This window comes from Leptonychotes weddellii, chromosome 6 (genome assembly GCF_054177405.1).
Source record: "Leptonychotes weddellii isolate Sample4059 chromosome 6, ASM5417740v2, whole genome shotgun sequence".
Lineage (NCBI taxonomy): Eukaryota > Metazoa > Chordata > Mammalia > Carnivora > Phocidae > Leptonychotes > Leptonychotes weddellii.
This window is the reverse complement of record NC_138374.1, coordinates 16,157,858-16,183,915: the sequence shown is the minus strand read 5'-3', so window position 1 is coordinate 16,183,915 and position 26,058 is coordinate 16,157,858. Positions and strand designations below refer to the sequence as shown.

The window sequence follows — 26,058 nt, the reverse complement described above, 5'->3', positions numbered from 1 at the left end:
TCGTGTGTGCTCTGTCTCTTTTTTGGTAAAAACATTTAAGTTCTGCTCTTGTAGCAAGTTCCAGTTATATAATATAGTGTTATCAACTATGATCACCATTGTTAAATCCTCAGGCTATATTCATTTTACAGCTTAAAGTTTGTACCCTTTTTCCAAAGTTTATACCCCTTACAAATTTTTTAAATTGAAAAAATAGATTTTACTTCAGTTTCAATATTTAAATACTCTGTAATGGTTAACCTAGTTTTAAGCTGCAGACATTCCCCATTTTATGAATATACTTCCACAGGCCTGTTTTACATGATGTGTTCAGATTATTTTTACTTTTTATAATTTTATTTCATCAAAATCCAAATTTATTTGACCTAGTAGAGTAAGGCAGAGAAACATATGGAGTACTTTTTTTTTCCTTCTGGAAAACGAATAATTCTTAGAATTACAGCATTTTCATGAGAATAAGATAACTTATGTACACCACTGTTTCTCTTCTTTGCCTATGTCTTTTTTTAAGAGTTCATACAAGAAAAGCAATCAAGTATCAGCTTACCTTTTTAAAAATCAAAATATGTTTCATGTTCGGAACTTTTTTAAAAAGAATCAGAACAAATGCATTTAAGATATGAAGTCCCTTCCTTTGTATCTTTAATTGTCTGACTCTTGGCTGAACTACTGATGGAGTTTTCCAGAGAGTTTCATGGGGTTATAGGAGGATTATGGAGTATAAGACCACAATACTGCAGCTTTATCACATTCTGTCTTTTGGTTCTTGATACTGTCTTTCAACTTACCTTATTATTATTATTTTAATCAACTCACTATAGAACTCATTTTGAAATTGTAATCAGTCTTGGAAGTATCTATTGAAACAAAGTTTTTATCAAACTGAAGGCCTTTTCTTAATTATTTCAAGAGTTTTTCCCAGTCTGCTGACATTTTCTTATTCTTCTGCCTCCTCCTCATCGTTAATATTAACCTCTTTCCTCTCTTTTTCTTCTTCCTTTATCCCTCCCTTCTTCTCTTCAAGAAATATTTTGAGTGTTCATTGCTGGGTACAGTGTAATAATTTTATTCAAAAATACAAATCATTGAATGTATTAATTTATCATCTACAGAAAAGATTGGTGGGTAAAACAATGTACAATAATACAATGTAATACATAAAACAATTTTTGAAGTTGTAAGCTAGCTTGAAACTGAGCTAATATATCTCCTGCACAGAATATAAGAAAGTTGTTTCTTTTCTCTCTCTCCATTTACTAGTAAGTCATTTGTAAGACTTCTAGGAAAATAGCTCCAAAAAGTATTAACTGTATGTTTCTTGCTCTTAGAGCTGTTATCAGTTGGTGAAGAATAAATTTCTGATTCTGTAATATTAGTGGGAGTGATATACATTATATAAAAGAAGGTACACATTGTATTTCACGTTTTCAACAAGATTTCATTGAACTCTGCTGAGTGTCAGATACTTCCGGGATGCAGAACTAGAAAAACAAGATATCCTAGTCCTGGGTTATCTGAGTAGACAATGTTATGCCTGTAAACACTGATTCAGATTTTTAACTTAAGTAATTTTGTTTAGGCACAGATTGGAATTCAGAAAGGCACTGCTATGTCCATATTATTGCAACAATATCAAATTAACACTTTATGTTGTTCTACAATATAGGAACAGAAAACGGGATTATACATTTGGGTTGATATTAACCATCTATTTTATCCAAGTGTGTATGTGTATATATATATGTTAGAGAAAATATTTTTCTATAGAAATATTAAACTTTTTGACAGAAAAAATATTGCTAGAAAGAAGTTTCTGTATGCATTATTTTGGCTGGTGGAGTATGTGGTTATGCTTTCAGAATCTTTTTTTTTTTTTTTTAAGATTTTATTTATTTATTTGACAGAGAGATAGAGAGAGAGAACAAGTAGGCAGAGAGGCAGGCAGAGGGAGAGGGAGAAGCAGGCTCCCCACCGAGCAGGGAGCCTGATGCTGGGCTCGATCCCAGGACCCTGGGATCACGACCTGAGCCGAAGGCAGCCGCTTAACCAACTGAGCCACCCAGGCGCCCCTGCTTTCAGAATCTTAAAGATACTTTTGCTTGAAAACACATTTTGTTAAATGCCGATAAGAATTGCTTGACCATGTCCTACAAGTTTTTAAAAGTTTTCACTCAGTGGTAAAATAATCACTTTTAATGTGTAGTTATCACTTACTTTATAATTACAACCCTATTAAAGTCTTACATCTCAAAAAGCTGTGGTTCTGGTCTGAAAAGAACAGAGGAGGTTGTCATTTGGCTGAAGCTCTTGAAGAACATTTTCAAGTTACACTTAAATTTACTTTGTGAGGTTCTCTGAAATATTGGTGAGCTCCATAGTAGTAAGAAAAGGATGTCATTTATACCCTATTTGGAGAACCTTCTCCTTAGGTGGTCCAAGTGAATTCATAGGGTTCATTTTTAATCCATTAAAAAGTATTATACTCATTTTTAAAGGTGTCTTACCCCATAATGCCTATCACTTTTCCATTTGGTTTGTAAGATACATGTGAAGCCATTCTTATTCTGTTGCATCTCTGTGAGTTGAGAAAAAGAATGACGAGCAAAGCAGATCGCTAAAATGCCAATTTACTTTCAGATATTACAGTGAAGGACGTTAAGCTTATGACCTTGTTGCACTGTACTTATATAACTTTCCTTGGGATTCTTTTTTAATCAGGTTTATTTTCCCTTTAAGTCTGACTTCTAGTGCCCAGAAGTTTTCTTTTCAGCAGTGTTTATGTATTTAACAGAATTTTCTGAGGTGGGTGCTACAGAATTTTCACAGCATGGGTTCACATTGGACTAAGACTTTGTGTACGACTTATATCAAGTGGGAAACTTGATGGGCATGAGCTTTAAAAATGTTTTTTGTGTGTGTGTGCTCTACATTTGAAGCTTTTGCCTGTATTTCCTGTTGGGCTACAATGTTTTCCAGCGTTGCCATAAGAGAACAAAGTCAACATTAAAAAATAATTTTTTTATTGAAGAATATATTTTTCCAAGTAAAGTCATTATCAAAGAGACTGTCATGGTGGGTCATCATTCATGTATGGCCCTGTGTTGCCCTTTTGCATCTTGAGGTATAAACTCTAAGTCATAGTTAAATAAATATCTATTTATTTAGAGAGACGAAACCACCCTAAAGCCAGACAAGGAAGCTTTTTGAAGACTGTCCCTTTTGGAGGAAAACTAAGCATGTTGTTGAGCAATCCTCCCATTATCCTCCATGTTGGTAGTCCGATCACGATCGATTGCCTAAGGTCCTCGTCCACATTAAAAGGTTGATATTTGGGGCGCCTGGGTGGCTCAGTCGTTAAGCGTCTGCCTTCGGCTCAGGTCATGATCCCAGGGTCCTGGGATCAAGCCCCACATCGGGCTCTCTGCTCAGCGGGAAGCCTGCTTCTCCCTCTCCCACTCCCCCTGCTTATGTTCCCTCTCTCGCTGTGTCTCTCTCTGTCAAATAAGTAAATAAAATCTTTAAAAGGTTGATATTTATGGGCACATAAAGTACACCTTTAAAATGGAGCTAATTTTCTTTATTTCCATTTCCAATGCTATTTGCAGTATGTGGCACTTGAAAAGAGCACAGTGGAGCCTTAACATTTATTCAGAAAACAGTTATTGGGCCCTAAGAAATTAGAATTAGGGTTCATTAGACCTGGACTGAGCAATCTCTGAAAGAACAAGAAAATCCTGGCTTAAATTTTTATTATTAGCAAAATTTGTATTTGCGAGTAGGGTAGGGGAGATACTTAACCCACCTGAAAGGGAAAATAGATTTTATATAATTGAGAAAGAAGCAGACCTGGCACTGTCCTAGGCACTTAGTATACAAAGTTTCTTTAATAAGGGGGAATATCTTGGCAAAATATCTGTGGGAAAATACATAGCTTATAAATCCTCATAATAAACATATTTAGTATTTTCGAAGCAAGGTGCAGGAAGTAATTAAGTCCATTGCATTGTGTCAGGGAAAGGCAGACCCTAGAGAATAAATCCAGAGGGAGCAAGGGGAAGTGAGTAAAGCGGGAGCAAAATCAGGCTTTGGGGCAAATACGTGGCTTATGAAGACTTCTGGAGTGTGTCCTATGGCCTTGCTAATGTTCATCTTAGTTCTTAAGTATACTTGAAAGTGATAGCATTTGTTTTAAAAACATTTTCCTCTCAAACTTTTTATTATTTCAGAGTAACCCCCCCAATTAGCCCATCCATTTTAATAGTCAGATGTGTAATTATTTTTTAATACATTACAGGTTTTTTTAATGCTTCAAATTATAAATTTTAGTAGTTTTTAACCTTGTATTATATGCTGAAAATAATAATGCTAATATTAAGAATAAAACTGTATAATCTACTTTGAAATTTTCCGACTACTTTTATATCTGTTATCTCATTGTTTCAATCAATAAATTATCTGATATGGAAATTATTTGTTCAGACTTATTAGTAGACTGTTCCCCTGACTAATTACCCAAATGCTATCAATTTGTACCAACCAGGAGTGGCTATTAAGTTTCATCTGGCTTCATGAAGTAATCAGTACTTTTTGTTTCCCTCTTTCTCATTAGCATATCTATAAATATCTATAATGTTCAATGCTCTATGCAGACTTGTTGATGATTAGGGCCTATTATTTATACAAAGAAACAAAATGGTCATAATAAGAAAGCAACACAAATTTAAAGGATGCGCCAATTTTTCTCACTGGTGTTAACATAGAACTTTTACAAAGTCATCCAAATTTTTCATGTAGGTTGAGTTAAAGAGATTGACTGGAGTGACTTTGTTAATATAAAGAAAGAGACCTTTTTTTTTTAAACACTATGACCCTAAAAGGTAAGCATGAAGATGGACCAAGTATCTTATTGCCTTTACTGATCCTGCCTGCCGGCTGTGGATTTTCTTACTACAATGAGTCCCCTCATCTTTATTGCTGTGTGCAAGGTACAGTGTTTCATTTTTGTTCCTACTTGGGCTTCCTGTAGAATGCCCACCCCATATAGTTCTTTAAATTCATACTGTTGTGAGAACAAGTCAGTCTTTCTGTTCTCTCCTTTGTTAACTGTATACCTCGTGGAGCAACATGTTCTTTCGTGCCCTCCCTGAGTTGTTGAACTCTGCTCAAATTAAACCCTGTAAGAGGATCAGCACGTTACAAAAGTGGAGCACCGTGTATTTTTGTATACCATCGTCTGGGAAATGCTAACACATTCAAGCCAACTAATGGTCTCATACCCACCCCTTGTAAATGAGGGCTTCCTATCTACCACATAAAAAGTAGGGAGAACACATGTACAATTTTTGCTCTCCTTTGAGGCTAAAGATGTTTAGGCATATAAAATGCATAAGAATTATTTTGTAATCCAAAGCCAAGTCAGATCACCTGTCTTTCACCTGTAGTGAAGCAAAATGGAATGTTCATGGAGCTTTGTAAATAGACAAGTTCAAATCTTGGTTCTCCCACATGATAAACCGGGAGACCTTGGGCAAGTTCCTTAGCCTTTCCTGGTCTTCATTTCCTGACCTACAAAATCTATGTGGGTCTTCTAAATGGAGGTTGATCTGAGAGTTAAAGGAGGTAAACCACATAAAACACCCAGTGCATGTTCAGTCCATCATCGGTGCTCAGAAATGGTAGTTTCCACCTGTGTTACTTTGCAGAGTAACACTGGCTGATGTGACAAATAAACCCCAAATACCCAAGTGGCTGGATGTAGTAAAGCTTATTGCTCGCTCTTGGAACAGTCCAGCACAAGTGTTCCTTCCTGGTGAGCAAACAGCCTTCCAGGCGGTGTTTCAGAAATCCACGCTTTTCCCATTTTGTGGCTCTGCCGCGCATGGAGGCTTTTGAGTCCTCTCCACTGTGCCAGCAACCAGGCAAAGAGAGAAGGCAGAGGGCACGCCTGCTTTAAAAGCTCCATAGGCAGCGAGTGACACAAATTGATTCTGCACACATTCCACTGGCAAGGACACATTGGATGATGGCACCAAGATGTGAGGGGGCTAGGAACTCTACTTGCAACTGGATGACCACTTTCTAGTCACAGCTTTGTACAAATATGGACAGGCAGTTTACCCTCCTCTGCCCTAGCATTTACTCCCCACCCCCTTTACTGCCTCATAATCCAGTTAAAACCCTGGCTAGTAGAATAAAATGGGGAGAGGTGGAGGAAGAGATGGCTTATGGGTCAGGTCAGTGAATGTAATCTTCTAGAATTTGTGACAAACGAAACTTTCTTATCTCTATTCTATTAATAGACACAGTAAAGAGTCAATATCATTTGCTTTCTTTGCTACCAAGCATTTATCTCCATTGGCTTCTCAAATTTATATTCCTTAGATCTGTAACAAAAGGTAATTCTGCTGCATGTGTTTCCATCTAAGTGTTGACAATAGATACAAGTCAGCAAATTTATTTATACCATTTCTAAAGTATGTGCTTAAAGAACAGTGCAAACTGTCAGAGCCGAGAGGAACCTAAGGAGACACGGGGACTAAATGTAATGTGGTATCCTGGATGGGATCCTGAAACATCAGACAAATGTCTGAGGACATTAAACACCAACTAAGGAAATATGGAGAAAGTGTGGACATTAATTGATAATACCTACCTATATTAGTCCATTCACTGTGACAAATGTACTATAGTAATGGAAGATGTTAATTATAGGAGACAGTGGGTGTTAAGTATATGGGAACTCTCTGTACTATTATAATTTCTCTGCAAATCTAAACTGTTCTAAAATAAGTTTATTTTTTTTTAAGTACATTGTAATCACAGTAGTCTTCATATTTGCTGAGTAGCCACAGTGTGATATCGCCACTGCTACAGACCTGGCCTCTCCTTTTTAACTTTTATAATAATCACCACTCTCAATAATAGGGCCTTCCCAGTAATTGACAGAACCCATGCCTCTTTAAAGCATCTTGCTCAGGTTTTGGCACTGGAAATGTCCTAGGAATGTTTGCTTCCTCTTTCTTTGCTCTCCCTCCCTCAGTGCTTCTAGTCATTCTGAAAAGGACAATGTGAACTTTTATTTGGCTATCAAAAAAGATCAGACTAATCAATCACTTCATTTTACAACTCCAGGAAATGGGGACATGGTCCCAGTGTTTGTGTGGTTCATCCGCATATGCCCTCTTTACGATGTGTAAGGAGTAGAGCATTTTACTTATTAGATGAATGATAGTCAATATTTTTTTCTTTTTCAGTCTAGAAAAACCAAACAGACTGTATGATGACAGTTTTATAAGAATATTAAGATCGTAGATAATTTTTCCACTTCTGAATTTCCCAGAATGTTACCGTTTAATTTTAAAACTAAAAAAGAATTTTATCAGGGCGTCTGGGTGGCTCAGTCGGTTAAGCATCTGCCTGGGGCTCAGGTCATGATCCCAGGGTCCTGGGATTGAGCCCTGCTTCGGGCTCCCTGCTCAGCGGGGAGTCTGCTTCTCTCTCTGCCACTCTCCCTGCTTGTGCTCACTTGCGCTCTCTCTCTGTCAAATAAATAAATAAAAATCTTTTTTTAAAAAAGAATTATATCTATATTTGAAAGTGCCTCAAATATATTCTTGAAAAATTATTTCACATCGTAATTTCTCAAAACATACAGCTAGAGAGAGAAAAAGAGATTCCATATGTCAATACCACGAAGAGACAAAACACTTGTAAAAACATAATTTTCTATTATTTTTGTTTCTCTGTATGTAACTGCCCAAATTGTATAATACTAGGATTTACATCTAAAGGTCAATGTATGAAAATTCTGTAGTAGCTGACTTTTAAAACTTTATTTTTAACTTCCTTGGCCTACTTCTTTGGTTTATTCCAGCATCGATAGTGATGATTTCTTTATTTCTCCACACACAATTGTACCCATTTCAGCAATATGTATATGTGAAAGGAAGTGGAAGTTCGAATCCAGATTTGTTGACCCTTGAGATCTTATATTGACCTTAGTAGGTATTAACTTTTTAGATCAATAAGAGCTGTTATTGACCTCAAAGAAAAGTCAATATCTGCTTGTTAATTTGCAGCTTGAAAATGTTATACATTTAGTTCTTCATTATTACCCTACTTATTTCAGCCTTTTTAAAAAAAAATGTCTTTACTGTTTCTACCAAGAGATCATCTTGTCAAAACATTTTAGTTTGGGTGTTTAAGGAGATAATCCCTGGGCATGGTGGTCATTCGTGAGTGGTTCATTTCAGTTTCTTATAAAATAACAGCTGGCTGAGATTCTTGCTGTTCAGGAAAGTGAAATATACTTAATTGTATTTTATTTAATGTAGTTTTTAACACTTGAGAAAAAATTTAAATGATCTATAGCTCATGACAGGAATATTCTGACATGTATATATGAGGAACGAAAAACGTTAAATTGGAAATAAGTGGTCTGAAAAGCAACTAATAATGTTTTCTGCTTTTCCATGTGTAAATAAAAAAGATCAATGCAGATGAATGTTCAGCAGGTACTTTTTATGTGGATAAACATTAAAAGCTTTTATGTAAGTACTTCTTATGTGGGTTTGAATTTTAGAGGCCTATGCTTCTAAAGTTTTATTAAGTGTTTTAAGTTTTAAGTATTGGTAGAGAAGTGGCTTTTCACATCATCATTGTTTTGTATATTAACATGGAAATGTCAAATTTTGCATAACTTGAAATGTCTCAGAATTGCCTATTGCTGAAATTCAAATGTCAGAACAATACTTCTGCACATATATGACTCTGATATTTCAACTCTAAAAACCTCATAAATGATTCAGTGTCACTTTGGCCTTGTTATGATACAACTTTGAAAAGAGGCAGAGAGATTTAAATCTGGTTTAGGAAGTGGTAGTCTCATTCAGTCCAGACTTAAAGCACTAATCTCTCACTCATTAATGATCATTAATCTTTTTTAAAAAATATGTAACCATTTTGGTGTAGAATTTGAGTTTTAATGAGGAGCCTTTCAGTATTTCGCACCAGTACAAAAAATGAAGCTATTTCATTTTTGAGCAACAGGATTGGCTTATATCTTATACTCTTTTGTGATATTAGTTCATTGTCATGGAGTTCTCAATATTAAAAAAAAAAGGTTTATTCAAAAGATGAAGACTTTCTAGGACATAAATGATAAAAAGAGGCCAAATGGCCTGTAGAAGTAGACTTTCAACTATTAATTTACTCTTCTGAAGTTCACATGACGTCTGTACCTTTAAAATTTTAAAGTTTAGAGCTGGAATGAACCTTGGAGGTGACAAACCTACCTTTGTCATTTTACACAGAAAACTGAATCTTGATATCTAGTCCCTATTTATTGCTAGTCGGTTAATTTTTTATTTAAAAATCTCAAATATTGTTGACTGCTGGCATATTAATAGCTTGAAATAAAATACCTTTACCAACCCCATATTTTTATATTAAGTATTTCCTTTCCTAAAGAAAAAAAAATCTTTCCCCAGGGGGACTTTATCACTTGAAGAGGCTTATTTTCATATATGGTCCTAATAGTCCATTTTATTTCCTTTTCTTGGATACAAAGTTATGACAATTAAAATATGCCAGCATTTCAATACGATAAAATTGGTATGTTTGGGGTCTTACTATCCCAGAAATAAAAAATGCTATTAGGGTCATAGCTTGGAGTGTGTACCTTGGCGTGTTTCATTTTTCCTCTGCTAGGAGATTAGTGGAAAATAAGCTCTATAAATTAAATTTTATTGCAAAATTATCTTCCGATGTTCAGCAGTGAAGATAATATTGAGTGATAAGGCTGGAGTGGACTTTGTATAAGGCAATTACAGCATGAAGACCACAATCTGAATGAAAAATATTGCTCAAGATTTTCTATAATCTGTAGAAAACTTCATTTTGGGATGTGTTTAAAATTATCTCATTTTATACAGGTGATTATAATACTTAAGGTAAATTGCAGTTTGAAAGCTGCATTACCGAATGGTTTTAATGACCATTTATATATGGCAAGAGGGACAAATTTATATATATATATTTTTTTTTTTTTTCATACTTGGGAAATTGTTATCATTTCAAAAAGTCTCTCCACTACTGGAGTTCTTTCTATGCAATAGCTTGCTTTACCCAGTGACCCTCTCTCTCTCTTTGGATAACTGCATATGAAAGTTAAGATCAAAACGTGCACGGTGTATTACACCCTCACTGTGGCACATGTAAAGGGGAGCTTGGGTCTCCATTGTGTAGTTGAAGAAGTATCCGGTCCTTTAATAACTTTATTTATACCTCAGCTCTTGAGTTTGCCTTTACATAGCAATTGCAAACAGATAAGAACAAAGGCATTGTTCTTAAATTATGTGGAAGGTCCTTGGTTTGAGAGAGCCTTCTACAAGTAAACTCGAAGAAGAAAGTATGTGTGTGTACATGCATGTGTGTTTGCGCCCTCCCCCACCCCCAGGAACTCCAGCTCATGTGTGTGTTTCCTGGCCTGATGTTCTTCTTTTCCACCAGTTAATCAAGACATGTTTCGTGGGTGTCTGATATGAGCAAATTAGTGTCACAAGATTCCAGAATGGTAGAGACAGACTATGGCTGTGTCAACATTGGCTCCATCCCAAGGAATGGAACATCTTCTAATAGTATTATCCAGCAGAAATTATTAAAGGGATCTGCTTGTTACCTAATGTGCATAGGATCCTGTCATCTTTTAATAAAAAAAAATAAAGCCATTCCCTTCAATAAATAGTAACCTAAAAAAATTAATAATAATTCAGAAGAAGTTACTTTATACTTCCCACAGGCAGATTGGAAGAGATAGCTTATTGATTCAATGTATATGAATACTTATTGTAGACTTATCATGTAACCATCACTTTAGGCAATTCATCCAGCTAAATTGACTCTAATGCCATCCTGAATGAAGACTATGGAGGTTTATCAAGATGAAAATAGCCCATTAAGAACTGATCTGTACCAGTTTCAAGAAGCAGAGCCTGAGACCTGGCCCGTGAGGCTTTGGCTAGGAAAAGTTCACTCGGTGCTGGGCATATACCAGCTCCACAGGCCCCAACTTTATTAGTGTGGAGATAAGCTGATTAGGTCTTGTCAATCAAAGGTGCCCATATCTCAATTGAGAGACACACTCTCTCTCTCCATTTTTCTTTAAGCATTGAAGCAGGCAACAAAGAGAGAGATGTGTGGTATGCATCCCCACGGCTGTCGCCATGCAGGGTGCAAGGGTCCTGTGATGATGTGATGACTGTATTAAAGAGTACATCAATTTGTTTTAAAGTGTTTTGATTTTTTATGGTGGCATTAAGAGAGAGAACATTGTGGTTGCAGCTTTACTAGAAAGCAAAGAGTTCTAGAAGAAGAAAAAAAAAGTGTTTCTTTGAAGCCTACCAGGGCTTTGAATCTTGCTGTGCCAATGGGCGCTTAAGTGCTCCTGTAACTGGCATCCTCAGATCCACCATCAGCTTAGGAACTACCTTCCTCTCCAAATTATTCCTTTAGAAGAACAGGAAAAAAATGTTAAATTGACCTATGGGATATTAATGTTTATTGACCACAAGTTTTTTTTTTTTTTAATGGTTTAAGATTTTGGATGAACATGTAACATGCATTGGATATACTGATGTACCCTGATTCATTTGTAAAGAACGGAGATACTTCTAAATGTTCCCCAACAATGGATGGGCAACTTTGCTTCATTTAATTGTTTTATACAGAATAAAGCCTTGCCTTATCTATCTGGAAGATAAACTTGACTAATGAATATAGGCTGTCCAAATGGAATTCGGTAGGGCTTCAGCTTGAGACCTCATCATCTAGTCAGTGTTGAGAAAAAGGTAGAGCGATGGTGTAGGGGGAAAACCTGGCCTTTTGTTCTTCACATCTGAAGTTTGCTCACTGCAGGCCTCCTTCCTACTTCAAATGCAACACCAGAAAGGAGCCCTTCCTCCTCTCCCCCAACCCTGCATGCACCCCCTAGTGCCGCAATCCTGCAAGGCCACGGTGCCACAGTGGATTATCTCTTTATCAGTTATTCTTCCCTTCATTCCATCCATTTTCCACTAACCAATCAGGCAGCCCTCTTAGGAAAGACTGGTGCTTATTTCAATAAAATGTGAATTCTGTACACACAGATCCACACAGCCATTCTAGATGTTGCTTGTCACAGAACAGAAAGGCATTCATGCTCCCCAGACTTGGATACCTCTACTGGGTGTCCTATGAGAAAAACAGAAATTTGAGTAGATGAAGACAGGCCTAGTAATAGTGTCTGAAGTGGAAAAGGTATTCCACTCTATACAGCACTGCTTAGCCAGAGTGGACACACTGATACGTAGATGTGTGTGCCATGCATCTGCGTGTGAATGTGCTCATGGGTATCCCCCAAAAATGTGTACAGCACTTAAGACGTGAGATAGTAAAAAAAAACTACTTTGTCACTGGTTCTCCAGTGACCCAGATGAGGGTACTTGGCCATGATTAGTCTGTTCCAAAAAATGTATAGGCCTGAAGTGCTTTCTGAGTTGTTGGAAAAATTAGTGATGCTTAGACATAAGTGTATTTTAATATATACAGATTTTCTATTCAGGATTCTTTGCCTTAAGACATTTTATTACTGGATTGATCTTAATAACAATAAAGTCTTTAGAATGCTTGCTGATTTTTTAAATAAAAGTTAACATGCAACTTTCCAGAAATACCTTTTAAAAAATATATATCGATACAGTCACATTTTGATACTGTGTATCTCTATTCCGTGTAAGCACCTTCTCATTGTTCAGGTTTCTAGCTTAATGTTACTTTTTTCAGAGAAGACTCTACTGACCACTCCTTTTAAAGCAGCTTTGCCCTGCTGTCTTATCAGACCCCTCCCTCACAGCATTGATTATAAATAAGGATAATCCATAATTCACGTTTTGCTCATCTGCTGCAGAAGAATGTAAGCTTCCTGAGGGTCATTTTGTTGAGTGACTGAAAGAATTGGACAGCTCTATTTTTTATTACAAAGAAAAGTTCCTCACTAACTTTTATCATTACAATAATCATAGCCTCTTCCCAGACCACTTTTAAGGAGATCTACTGTGGCTATGTGACATCTTAGGAGTTGGCTATATCTGTCTCTCATTGCTTTGAAATTCTTAATGCATTCAAGTAGTTCTCTCCAAAATACCATTTTGCACATTAAAAAAAAATTACATTTTACTCAGCAAAGTGATAATTAAGAAAAGTATACCCCACTGAAGCTAGTCCACCATGCAGCTGGTGCATACCCATGAATAAGCATTTGGTGGTAAGGATTTTAAGCCAACAATGAGTCTGGATTCCCTTTTTCATTTACTACCTACTTCACTTGTTAAGCTTTGTATTTCTCCACTGTTTACCAGTTATAATTTCCTAGGTTCACTTTGGTGATTGTTTTTAGGCTACAAAATTAATAGTGAAAATTAGGTTGCAGTATGATAATGTTAACTTATCATGAGTTCAGATACAGTGTTTGTTTCGTTGAAATCCTGAAACAAGGAGTATGGAAAGAAATGCTTGGACTAAGGGGCATTTGCAAATAGTGGCTTTGTCACTGTGTAAACCTCAGTTTTCCTCTTTATTATGTGATAAGCAAAGCACATAACCATTTCTCTTTTGCTGCCTATAAAGATAAATACTTGAATTATTCAACTTTAAGCTGTAAGCATCTTCAGTTCATAGCAATGATTTTGGAGAATCACTTTTTTTTGGCAAATTTAGAAGCTTAACTCAAAAGGAAATAAGATATTTTAATATGATTCTCTGATCACTGATAACTGAAAAAGTCTATTTGAATAATATAGGGAATTGTGCACCAAAATAGATCATGCTTAGAATTAGCATTCGAAAAAGGATTCTTGAAAAAAAGCCTTTAAAGAAAGATTTTAGGGATACCCTAGAAATATTTGGAAGAATATTACAAACTAAAGACTTCTGTCCCTTATTTGCTCCTCAGAAGTATTTTCCATCAATAAAGACATGTTTTGAATTGTTTTTATCATCGACATTTCACACACACACACCCAAAATATAAAAATCTATCATTGCACCCTTTATAATGTACCAGAATTTACCAATGCCACTAGACATTCTTAGCCCCTGAGACACTACTTTTTTCATTTCATAAAGGCAGAGGAGTATTCTGAGTGGTTTGATGAATTTTTCTTTGGGAAAAACAATTTTTAAAAAATAAATAATATCAAGTGCTTATTTTTCAGCTTCTCAGATGACCTTTCAAATAGTTGTCATACAGAATAGTCCTGGTTTATTGGGAATAAACAGACATAACTGCTGGACGCTGGAGGTTTAAAGTATTGTTAAACTGCGAAAATTCAAAAGCAATGATGTTTTATTATTTAAAAACAAACGTGTCTTTTTATCATATTTTTCCTTGACGCATTAGTATTTGTTCAAGAATTAAAAGGCCATGAGCTTCTGTTTCTTTATGTTTACCTTGCAATTCTGCTTGACAAATGTTTATTTCTGAAAGAAAGTAAAATTGAGTATATTTAGGACAATAGAATCAGTATTACCTCAGTTTGATTTTCTTTTAGGATGTTACATTTTTCCTAAGTAACAAATACCAGGTAACTTCCAGAAACAGGATTTAGATGACAGTTTTACGTTTTAGTGCGTATGTGTGTGTGCACATGAGCACGTGCATATATATAACTATATAAAATATATTTTCTTTTATAACAACATCTAAGTGTCTCTTGATTCAGCTAGTTCTATCATAGCAATCACATGTTGTAGGGAGCTCTTTTGTACCATTAATAATAACTAAAACACAATCGTCTTTTTAAGGAAGAGAAAGAGAAGAGGGAAAAGGTGGAATTTGAAAAGGGGGGAAATCTGTTCCTATTCCTTCCCTGAGGCTGAACTGTTTATCACTCTATCCTCATTCGATAAAAATGAATTTTATAATAATATTTTCCCTAATCGGGCACTGTCAGTGGAGGTGTCTTATCGCTGAGAGGAAAATGACACCGATCCTATCGGAAAACAGAAACGATGTCACCATGTTCCCAATCACAGCTCTTCAGCCCCCATATCTACCTTCTCCACAAACACCAAGCAGTGCTTTTTTCATAAGAACATCAAAACCGGGCAAAGTCATTAAAATTGCACCCGCGTAGAGTTGCAGGGACCAGCCGCACTAGCGCAAAATGGGATGTGGGAAAACAGACTCTCTAAATGTGCTAATTCCATTGTCACGTGTTTACGGCTTAATTTTAATCAGTTAAAAAAGCCACACATTGCAATAAATTGGCATTATCTTCTGTGACACCAGAAGACACAGTTGGTTCAAGGATTTAGAGGGTCACTGGCAACAGTATATAGTATTACAGACAAAGTATTTTTACGCTTGAACTGCGGTAGCTAAGGTACAATCCCCAGTTAAGACTGCAAACAAAGACTATAACCCACATTGCACTAAGTTCAACTTGCAGACCACCTCTATCCTGGATGGACTTTGTATGCAAAACAAAGAATTTTGAGAATTTTTTAAAGAGTAATTTATTCATCATATAAAAAAATTTTAAAGTAGCCTTTCAGTGCTGTCGCCTTACTGCATACTTGGCAAGAGACCAATAGTCTTTTCCATAGGTCCTCTCAGTAGACTTGTCTTCCAGTGCTGATGTTTCATTGACTGTGTTTATGTTGACCGTCCGACTTGTGAGCCTAAACAAAGATACATTAACACGCTTGAGGAAATGCAAACAGAAAATAGTGTCATTGACAATTGTTGAAGGCCAACAGTGAAAGACTATCTCTAATGGTCTTAATTTATTAACGTCAAATTAGCACCAAGATATTTTTACACAATTAAGTTCAGAAACTACTGAAGTAGAAACTGCTGGCAAATTTCATTTTAATTTGTTCCATGGGGTTATTCTTAGGAGATACATATTTCTATTTCAAAGAAGCACAACCCCTTGGATGTGGACTGGCCACTCTGCATAAGAATATCTGTGAGTGGCTTTGGGACAATAAGTCAATTTCCATGTAAATTGTCAGTACATTTGAACATTAGACATCATAAAGTTTGTTTTAAAACATCTACTAAAATGTTCAGAACTGTCTGACCTCTGTAGTTTGTGAAATAACAGTGAGGAGAAAAAAAAATACCCCAGTTTCATCCTGAAACTGGGGTTTTTTTTTTTTTTTTAGTTGACAAATCTGACCTTGAGGGAGGAAAAAAAAATGCAACCATAACTTTTATGGAATGAAAAGAGCTTTCAGAATTAAATCATTTGGCAGTGACTGAAAAAAATAAACATTTGAGTGGCTTTTGTTTTAATTTTGTTTAGCGCTTTGTTGATCTGTTTGTACCAAAAGCAATAGAAAGAAGAGACGAAGTAAGAGTGAACCAAATAGAAATAATGTTTCAGCGCATTGTGCTTGTCTTCACTGTAAGTTCAGTTTTCTATAGTCGATGTCAAATTGATCAGACTTCTGCTGCGTGATTGAAGTACACTTTTTAAAAAATCTCATATTGTGAAGTTAAAATGATTAAGTTGTAATGCCACTAAAACAGTTTTTCTGATTGCACTCACTTTGCCACAGAGGTTGTCTGAGTTATTGCATTTCTTCTAAACAACTTGAGTAAATTTACAGGGTCAATCCCTTTTTAAAAAACTAATAGGGAAGAGGAATGAGTGCAAATTTCGAACACAGTTCTTTTCTCTGCTAGGATTAGCAGCGGGTTCTGCATGAAGGGAGAGAAGTTGGGGACATATAGGAAGGACTTCCCTCTATGATGACTCTTGGCTTTTTAAAGGAGACGCTCACAAAAAATAACAGGAACGTCAATTGTGTAAAATGGGATGCTGGTTTTTGTTACGTGTCTAAAAACGGTTTCATTGATTTTGCTCAGACTTTACTACTGGCTATGGGTCTTGGTCGATGATTTTTTTTTTCTTGTTTTTCTTTTTGAGGAGATGAACTAGTTTAAATTTTCATGTAGATACATACATATATATATATTTTTTCCTCATTGTGTGTTAATGGTAAAAATGTTGTCCAAGATGATGATTATGTGCTGCCTTAAAGAGAAACAGCTCCCCCTCTGTGTTTGACTGGAGACCCATAGGATGTGTTGATTGAAGGAGATTTATGGGAGATAACGTGTTTATCAAGTTCTTACATGAGGTAGCAGAACAGGCTTTATTTAGCCTCCCTACACCATAAAATCAATTAGCCTAATACAATTGCTAAGTTGAAATCATGTTTCTGACTTAAAATTTGTAACGTATATATTCAGTGTCTTTTTGGGGAAAGTCACTATTTTGAAAAGATTACAAATCACAGCGTCATAGTTATTAACCTGACAGAAAACAACTGTGGAAATAATAGTCCAGCCACAAAACACCATGCTTCTTTAGGTTTTTTGATAGTGGAGAAAATAGAACATTTTTAATCTATTTGGAGGCTATGTAAAATCAGTTAAAAACTATAATACTTCATGGTTAATGAAAAAGACCGTATTTTATTTATATTTCTTCTCAGTTTAGTTTCACAAATAGCAGTTATGCATTAGAAGCTGAATTCTTTCATGTGAGCTCTCATTTTTAAAAACTATATTGTATTTTTAAACCCTATTCATAACTTACACAACTCACTGTAGTGTACACATCAGTTAATGTTGTGTTATACTTTTCTACACATAGGCTGCGCCATTGAGCCACTAGTTAAAGGAATAATTCCTGTGCTGCCTGTAGTTTCGCAGAAATGGAAATTTGGACTGCATGGGAGTGAAAAAGACTGGCTTTCAGGTTTTTAAATGTTTGTTACCAAAATTAACACAGGGGAAAAAAAGCGTATTTTGATATACCTAACAAACATTTTTGGATCTTTTAAGATATTTCCTAATAATTTTAAATTGAATGCTTTTGAAAAACACACATATTTTTTTTCAAGTTTTTAATTATTTATTATATCCCACAGACAATTAGAAAAAGCGTAAGAAAAACATAAATCTAGAACTACAATGTTTCATTTAAGCATGTGAAGTCATTTTAGTATTTTTATGTGACTGAAGATTATTTAAAATGTATTATAATTTAAAAGATACAGTATTTAAAAATAACTTTGAAGTGTCAAATATAATTAACATAAATGTGTGCTTAGAAATTTTACATTAAAATCTAACTATTCAAAAAAAAATAATAAAATCTAACTATTTAACTTCCATATCTGCATGAGAAATTTGTGAAGTCAAAGTGAATATTGTTTCTTCTCTCATGGAATATAAGAAACTTCAATAAACCTAAATTAAGAACTAGTTTGTTGTTATGAATACACACTGAATTTCCATTAATATTGGGACTAGTGGACATATAAAAAACTATAGTAATGTCTCTATTATATTTTTACCCTTTGGTTTAAGAATACTTTAAAATAATAGATTAAAATAATATTTACAACTATATTACATTTCAACCTAGATGTTTCTTGACCTTTATATATTGGAACATAAATTTTAAGTATAATCAAATACTTTTGTTAAATATGTGAGAAAACTAAACTTTATATGTAGGGTAAAACGTCATTCTTTGATCTTGGCATTTTGTAGATCTGCACATTCTGAAAACAGTGCTCTGGGACTCTTTCTTTGCATAAATACATCTTGTTTAAATCATTGTTTTTGTATTTAGTAGAGTGACTTTTCTGAGAAAAGTGAGGTATTTCTCTCTGCTAGTAGTGGAGAAGTTTGTGATTGAAAATCTAAGCAGTGATATTTACAGTTAACCCAAGGCACAAGTTCTGAAAGTGTAGTGTTGTTGCCAAATGTGGCTCTTGCTTGGATCCCCAAAATACAGAGCCCCACATGCTCCTGCTCATAAACGCCTCCTTGTGAACACCCCATGATTTCATATGTGAATCTTCAGGGTAGAGTTTATAAAAGTATGTTCTTCAACCAGTTCTGTGTTGGGGCGGTCTTCCCCAGTGTTTATTTATACTGAGGCTAACCTGCAGCCAATTTGGGCATAGTATCTAAGTTTATCATAAGAAAAAAAAAATCTTACTTATAGCTAGTAAAAATCCATTCTGTGTAGTGCAACCTATTTTTGTAAAACACCATTTTTATAGCTCATAATGTAATTTACTTTAGAAAATGTGGTTTGTTAGGAGTATGATTTTTACCATTTTATGCATTCATAAATGAATGAATTCCGGGCACACAGTTCTATTTCTCATTACCAAGAATAGTATGATGTGAAAGGTTATTATTGCTTACAATTATATCATCTTAATTCTAGTAAGAGAAATAAGTCTGTGATATCAAACATATTAGGGTTAACAGAGTGATTTGCAATTTACAGCATTAGGCTAATACCTATTTTATATCTTAGTGTATTTTATGTTATCAGTTTTTTTTTCCTGAGAGTACATAATGATATCAAAGCATTAGCAGTGTAATTGGGGGAAGATGATTCTTCTTGGGTATCTGACAAGTTGGATCATTGATATTGTTAGTTTGTTACTTGTAGAACACCTCTGTGGTATGATTTGAGATACTCAGTAAGTGCTATAGGGTAACCTGTCCAAATCCAAGAATAACAGTTATTCTAAAAGGTATGATAGAACATAGACATGTTAATGACATGTCTTTCTGTTAATGACCTTAGATCATAAGAATCTTTCTGGAAAGGAGATTGAAAAGGAGTAATAAGAATTGACACTTACACAGGGCTCACATCTATGTAGTACATGGGACTCGACTGGCCTTTGTTTATATGTTACTACATTTGAAAATGACTAGGTAGATTTTCACTATCTGGAGATTATATTTGTGATCATCTCACTTAAAATAAGGCTGTGTAATATAACCCAAATTCATTATGGGTCCCAAGGTGGTATTTCATAGCTGTTTCAGAGTGGCTAAAACTGAGGTATCAAGAGAAATATGCTATACCTGTTAAGATACTATGGACAGAGTGGGGGAAAAGTGTGTGGTTTCAAATATAAGCACCAAATTACAAATCCCAGAAAGAATTACACACACCAAGATGTGATGGAGCTGCTTTTCCTATTAGCAGCTCTGTGTAGCTGCACTCCAGGTGTGGAGCCAAGAGAATTATTTACCAAATGATGGCAAATGATTTTCCTTTGAAAGGTTGGAGAGTTCTAAATAAGATCCCCAATCTTATCCTATAGCAACCACCCAACAGCTAAAAATTACCATGTACAATTACTCTCTCTCTTTGAAATTCGTTTAAATGGTCATATTTTACTTACTTACATTGTTTATTCAATTTGGGGATTATCAAGACTTCATGCTTCTCCTCTTGCTTCCTATAACTCTCCTTTGACCACCTCTCCACTTCCGTGCTTTTCTGCCATGGAGCAGGCCCACTCAAGAGGTGAAACTCAAATAGGCTAATTATGTGCTTTCTAGAAACCCAAATAATAGATTTGTTGAGAAGGGGAACAACCATTTGTTGAGTGCCAAACATACACTTCGTTTGAGCTTCATAATTATCTTAAAAGGTAAGTTCTATTGCTCCCATTTTACAGATAGGAAAACTGAGGTCCAGAGAAGTACCCAATCCAAATGAAGGCCCTTCTGAAGTCAAATCCCTTACTTTGTTTCATTATCACATGCTAAAGATAAATTGTTTAGTTATCCCGACTGACTTCTAGTGTAGAAAACAGAATTGAAAGGCAAGTTGGAACATCTCTTGAGTTAATACTTTGAAGACAGTGGTTGACATTTTCCCCTCTTCCTGAGCCAACTCCCATAGCAGCATTATCTATGATACTGCTGGCAGATAGGTGTACATTGGTGAGCATGAGAACTGGCTAGCAAGGAGGGTATCCAGGGAACACTTTGGAAGGTGGTGATGTGATGTTGCTGTGAGCCTGCTTCGGAAAGTGGGTAAAAACCCGCAACAGCCCCACCTGGGTGCTTACTAACAATGCAGCTGCCTGTGCCCCGGTGCTGATTGACCGGATCCAGATCTCTGGGGGTGTGGCCCAGACGTCTTCACTTCCAAGAAGTAACTTCAGGTGCTTTACTGTAGCATACAAACTTCTGAGTGTTACTGCTTTCATGTATGAAATACGCACGAACCTCGGAGAACCTAGACTTTGAAACGCCACGTGCCTGTCTGCAAAGTCTGTTTTTTCTCTAGAGAATTGTCTTTTCTGTGCAAAGTGTCCATTTAGTACCACTAATACCCGACATTTTGGCGCTCAAACACTCGAAGACTTAATTAGAGGGGCTTCTTCTTTAAAAGCCTACTGCACGGTATCTCATACAATAATGCTCCTACAATACAATATGTGGCTTATTTTTTTTTTGGTCCTTTTTTAAATATGAAGTGAAATGTTGCCCTGAGCAGCATCATTTTATAATAGGAAATTATCTTTTGCAAAAAATGAGATCAGGGCATACATCTGGAAATCCAACAAACTCTAAACTGCGTGCACAATTTTTTTTTTTTTTTTAACTTTGGAAACTGATGGCTGCCTGAAGGCTGAATATTTAAGGTCAGTTTCCCTGTTTCCTTCATTTTCACCCCATGGCAAAGCAAGGCAAGACTTCCTATGGAAAAAAAAAAAAATGAAAGAAATAAAAGAAAGCCCAATATTGGCATTCCATTGGTAAAGATTGAGCCTAGAATTTCTAATCTTTTGAATATTAGAAATTATAATGTTCAGTTGATAAATTAGTACACAATATATTCAGATGCAAAGTTCAGTGAATGTTGACCCACATTTTGAGACATAAGCAAAAAGGTAGCAGCTTTAAATGAAGGGAAAAAAAGTATTTCAATAAAGTTTAAATTTGAAAGTGAAGTGTTGGGCACCTGGGTGGCTCAGATGGTTAAGCTTCTGCCTTCAGCTCAGGTCACGATCCCAGGGTTCTGGGATCGAGTCCCGCATCGGACTCCCTGCTCAGCGGGGAGCCTGCTTCTCCCTCTGCCTCTCTCTCTCTCTCTGTCTCTCATGAATAAATAAATAAAATCTTTAAAAAAAAAAAAAAAGAAAGTGAAGTGTTGTTCATATAGCTGCCTGAGTATCTCTGCGTACAGCATTTCCTTGAAGAGGTTCAAATGCCAGCTGAGTTTTCATATTCATTTTTCTCACCAACTTCTGGTGTCAATAAAGGACATTTTATCTCATTGATGTTATTGTCTATCTCAGAATTTTTTCCACATTCCTCCTTCCTAGTTTTTGTTGAATGAACTGAGATAAGAGAGTTAACAAATAATAGACTAAAGATAACAGTGGTGGTAAACATTAATTGAGCAGTTACTGTGTGCCAGGCACCATGTCAAAGAGTTTACATAAATTATTTCATGTAACTCTGAAATAACTCTGAGTATTATTATCCTCACTGTACAGATGAGAAAATCAGCAACCAATGCAGCTAATATTTATCAAGCATCCTCTGTGTGCTGGGTACTGTACTGTGCTATTCCCTATGTTATCTTAATCTTCAAAGCTTTCTATTTGTGGTATTTGGGTATTTATCTTTATTTCACACATGAGGAAATTGAAGTTGAAGGACCAAGTGGCTTATTCAAAATGACAAGTAACTTATAGATACTAGAGATTCCAGGCCTCTTGATTCCCCATTCTACTTTGTGGTTGTCCTAAGCTGCATTTAAAATATCTTCCCCATCTTGTTTATTCTTTCCATGTTTATACTCCAAAGAAAAGACTAGTAAATATCCCACGTATCCAGTGATCCATCTTGAGGAAAACTATTCTTCTCTAGGGGACAACACTAACCTTGGAAAGATATCTTAGGATGCCTTAAAAAACCCCACGACAAAAACATCCATTATACCGTGGTGGTTGAGAGCATGTGCTTGAATTAGACCTCGGGTTAGGTCCTGCCCTACCACTTTCTTAGCTGTGTGACTTTGGGGGAAGCTATCTCTCTATGCCTGAGTTTCAAACATCAGTCAAATGAAGGTAATGATAGCATTTTTGTGTACTTAGTAAGCTCTCAGTGAAAAGTATTAGTGGTGGTGGGCATTGTTGATGTTATTCCTTCAGTTAAATCCTTGAAAAGGTTTGTTTTTATGGTTCTTTAGTTGTTTGCTTATTTTTTTTTTCTCAGCCCTCAGCAGAAGGGTTAAATGAAAACAAAGAGGATAGACACCATGAAATAAGAGAATTACCATTAAAGAAAGAGTAATAAAACTGTCTTTAAACAATCAAATAATGGCTGCTTATAGTAATAACTTCAAGTCAATAAAAAAAATGGAAATGTTCTCTATCCTTTGTTTAAGGAGACAATGAAGTGTATGCTAATGGTGTATTTTAGAAAATTCTCATTACTTAATCAAAAAAATCAAAATCAAAAAAATATTTGTTGCTTGAAGTTAAATCAGTTTTAATTATCTGGAAAGTTCTCTTTCCTGGATAATGAATTGGTACCCAACCCCTATAGTGCTGTAAGTTTATTAGGGGTGACAGATCCAAATGCTCTGAGGTTCATACATGTAATAGAGTGAGTTGTGCTTACCGTCGCTGAATTTGAGGGAGCGTGCCCCCATCTAAAAACATTTGGTGTTTAAAAACATTGTGCTGAAGGAAACAGTTGACAAAACCAGAAGACAATTACAGAATGGGAGAAGATATTTGCAAATGTCTTATCAGATAAAGGGCTAGTATCCAGAAGCTATAAAGAACTTAGCAAACTCAACACGCAAAGAACAAATAATCCAATCAAGAAATGGGCAGAAGACATGAACATACATTTCTCCAAAGAAGACATACAAATGGCCAACAGACACATGAAAAAATGCTCAACATCACTCAGCATCAATACAAATCAAAACCACGATGAGATACCACTACACACCAGTCAGAATGGCTAAAATTAACAAGTCAGAAAATGACAGATGTTGGCAAGGATGCGGAGAAAGGGGTACCCTCTTACACTGTTCATGGGAATGCAAACTGGTGCAGCCACTCTGGAAAACAGTATGGAGGTTCCTCAAAAAGTTAAAAATAGAGCTACCCTACGACCCAGCAATTGCACTACTAGGTATTTACCCAAAGGATACAAACATTGTGATTCGAAGGGGCACCTGCACCCCAATGTTTATAGCAGCAATGTCCACAATAGCCAAACTATGGAAAGACCCCAGATGCCCATTAACAGATAAATGGGTAAAGAAGATGTGGTATACACACACACACACACACACACGCAGCCATCAAAAAAATGAAATCTTGCCATTTGCAACGATGTGGATGGAACTAGAGGGTATTATGCTAAGCAAAATAAGTCAGTCAGAGAAAGACAATTATGATATGATCTCACTCATATGTGGAATTTAAGAAACAAAACAGAGGATCATAGGGGAAGAGAGGAACAAATAAGACGAAACGAGAGGGAGACAAACCATAAAGAGACTCTTAATCATAGGAAACAAACTGAGGGTTGCTGGAGGGAAGGGGGGGGTAGGGGAATGGGGTAACTGGGTGATGAATATTAAGGAGGGTATGTGATGTAGTGAGCACTGGGTATTAGACTGATGATCACTGACCTCTACCTCTGAAACCAATAATACATTATATGTTAATGAATTGAATTTAAATTTAAAAATTTTTCAAAAACAAAACAAAACCATTGTGCTGGCCAAACAGATGTGATTGGAACCAGTATTCAGCCCAAAGTGAATGCCCTGGAGTGAATTGCGTCCATGGCCCTTAATGCTCACTAGCTGTGTGCATGTTCACCTTGTGCGCTAACTGCCCCATTACCTGAAATACTCTAAGTGCCTCGGGAGTGAGGACTAAATCTTAGACCTCTTTATCACCCCCTTTTTCCTGCCCAATGCCCTGCACTTGGTGGTTCAACAAGGCTTGCTGATGACAGAGGGTGTGTTTATTGGGAAAAAGCCGTATTCATGAAATCCACCAAACAATAATCATGAAATTGTTTCATTATTAGACATAAAAGGACAATACATTTGCATGTTTGGTGAAAATATTCAACCCCAAGAAATGAAAAGGTAATAATACATCACAAAGGAGATTTACTCAGCTGCTATCTATCCTACCTACCTGAGAGGCAGTGTAGCGTTAAGTGGGAAGACCATGGAATCACAGAGATTCCAATTTTAATTTCAACTTCACCATGTCCTGTCTATGTGGCTTTAGGAAAATCATCCACTCTCCAATTCCTCCCACTTCTGGAGATCCCCACATTTTCTAGCAAGCAGTAATGTGTTAAAAATGTATGGTAGTAGAGGTATGCGTACGCTCTGTGAGAGGGCCCTTCAGAATAACAAATGGCCTGAAGTGGGGCAGTAAGTCTTACTCCAGTAAACAGTAAAACTCCTTCCCCTCTCTGTTTTCTCTTTTTTAACACTGAAATAGAACTAGTGCCAGGCTCTAGTTTAACTTTGGTTTTGTACTTTAATAGTGCTCCCCAGAAGCTTCAGGATACAATAGGATAAATTGGTAAAGTGGTAGATTCTTTTTCTGAATGTAACCTTTTATCCTCATAGATCTCTGCAGGTTCCTAGTAAATACTATAGTTTTAATTCTGTTTCATCTTAGTTACTTATGTTACAGTACTCTAAATTATTGTGTATTCTAAGTCATCATTTCCCAGAAATTTGAGTTCAAAAAATAAAATCAAATAAATCAAGTGACAAGTGCTCCGTGAGGCACTGGGAAGAGCATGAATCAAATAGGCGAGACAAGGAAACCAGTGAGTAGCGTGTAGAGGGGGGTACTGCGTCAGGGAAGGCTTCAGTGTCCTGGTCTAATTATAGAAATTTCCAGATGTACAAAGGAAAATGCTAGATGAATTTGGCTTGGCTGGTCCTAAACTCTATTGCTGAATTGTTTGAATGGTGGACCCCAGTATTAAACCCCGATAGTTGCATTTTCTCCTTGAAACGATTTAGTGCACCCATTCCATTTTAACAGATAAAATAATCGAGGCCCGGATGGATGTGTGAAGTGACTGGGCCATGTTTACACAGCCAGTGTGTGGCAGAGGAAGGATCTAGATTCCAGGTCACTGTTGTACTTTGCTTCACT

At 36.0% G+C, this 26,058-nt stretch overlaps 1 protein-coding gene and 1 long non-coding RNA gene across 16 annotated transcripts in view; both read left to right on the top strand.

Moving 5' to 3' along the window:
• The window catches only part of VTI1A (vesicle transport through interaction with t-SNAREs 1A), a 340,605-nt gene that overhangs the window by 95,845 nt on the left and 218,702 nt on the right, over nt 1-26,058 (top strand). The window lies entirely within an intron of this gene.
• LOC145722144 (uncharacterized) lies at nt 567-7,080 on the top strand. Its single transcript, XR_014146197.1, has 2 exons — nt 567-1,843; nt 2,064-7,080. It is a non-coding gene; the product is annotated as an uncharacterized LOC145722144 (long non-coding RNA).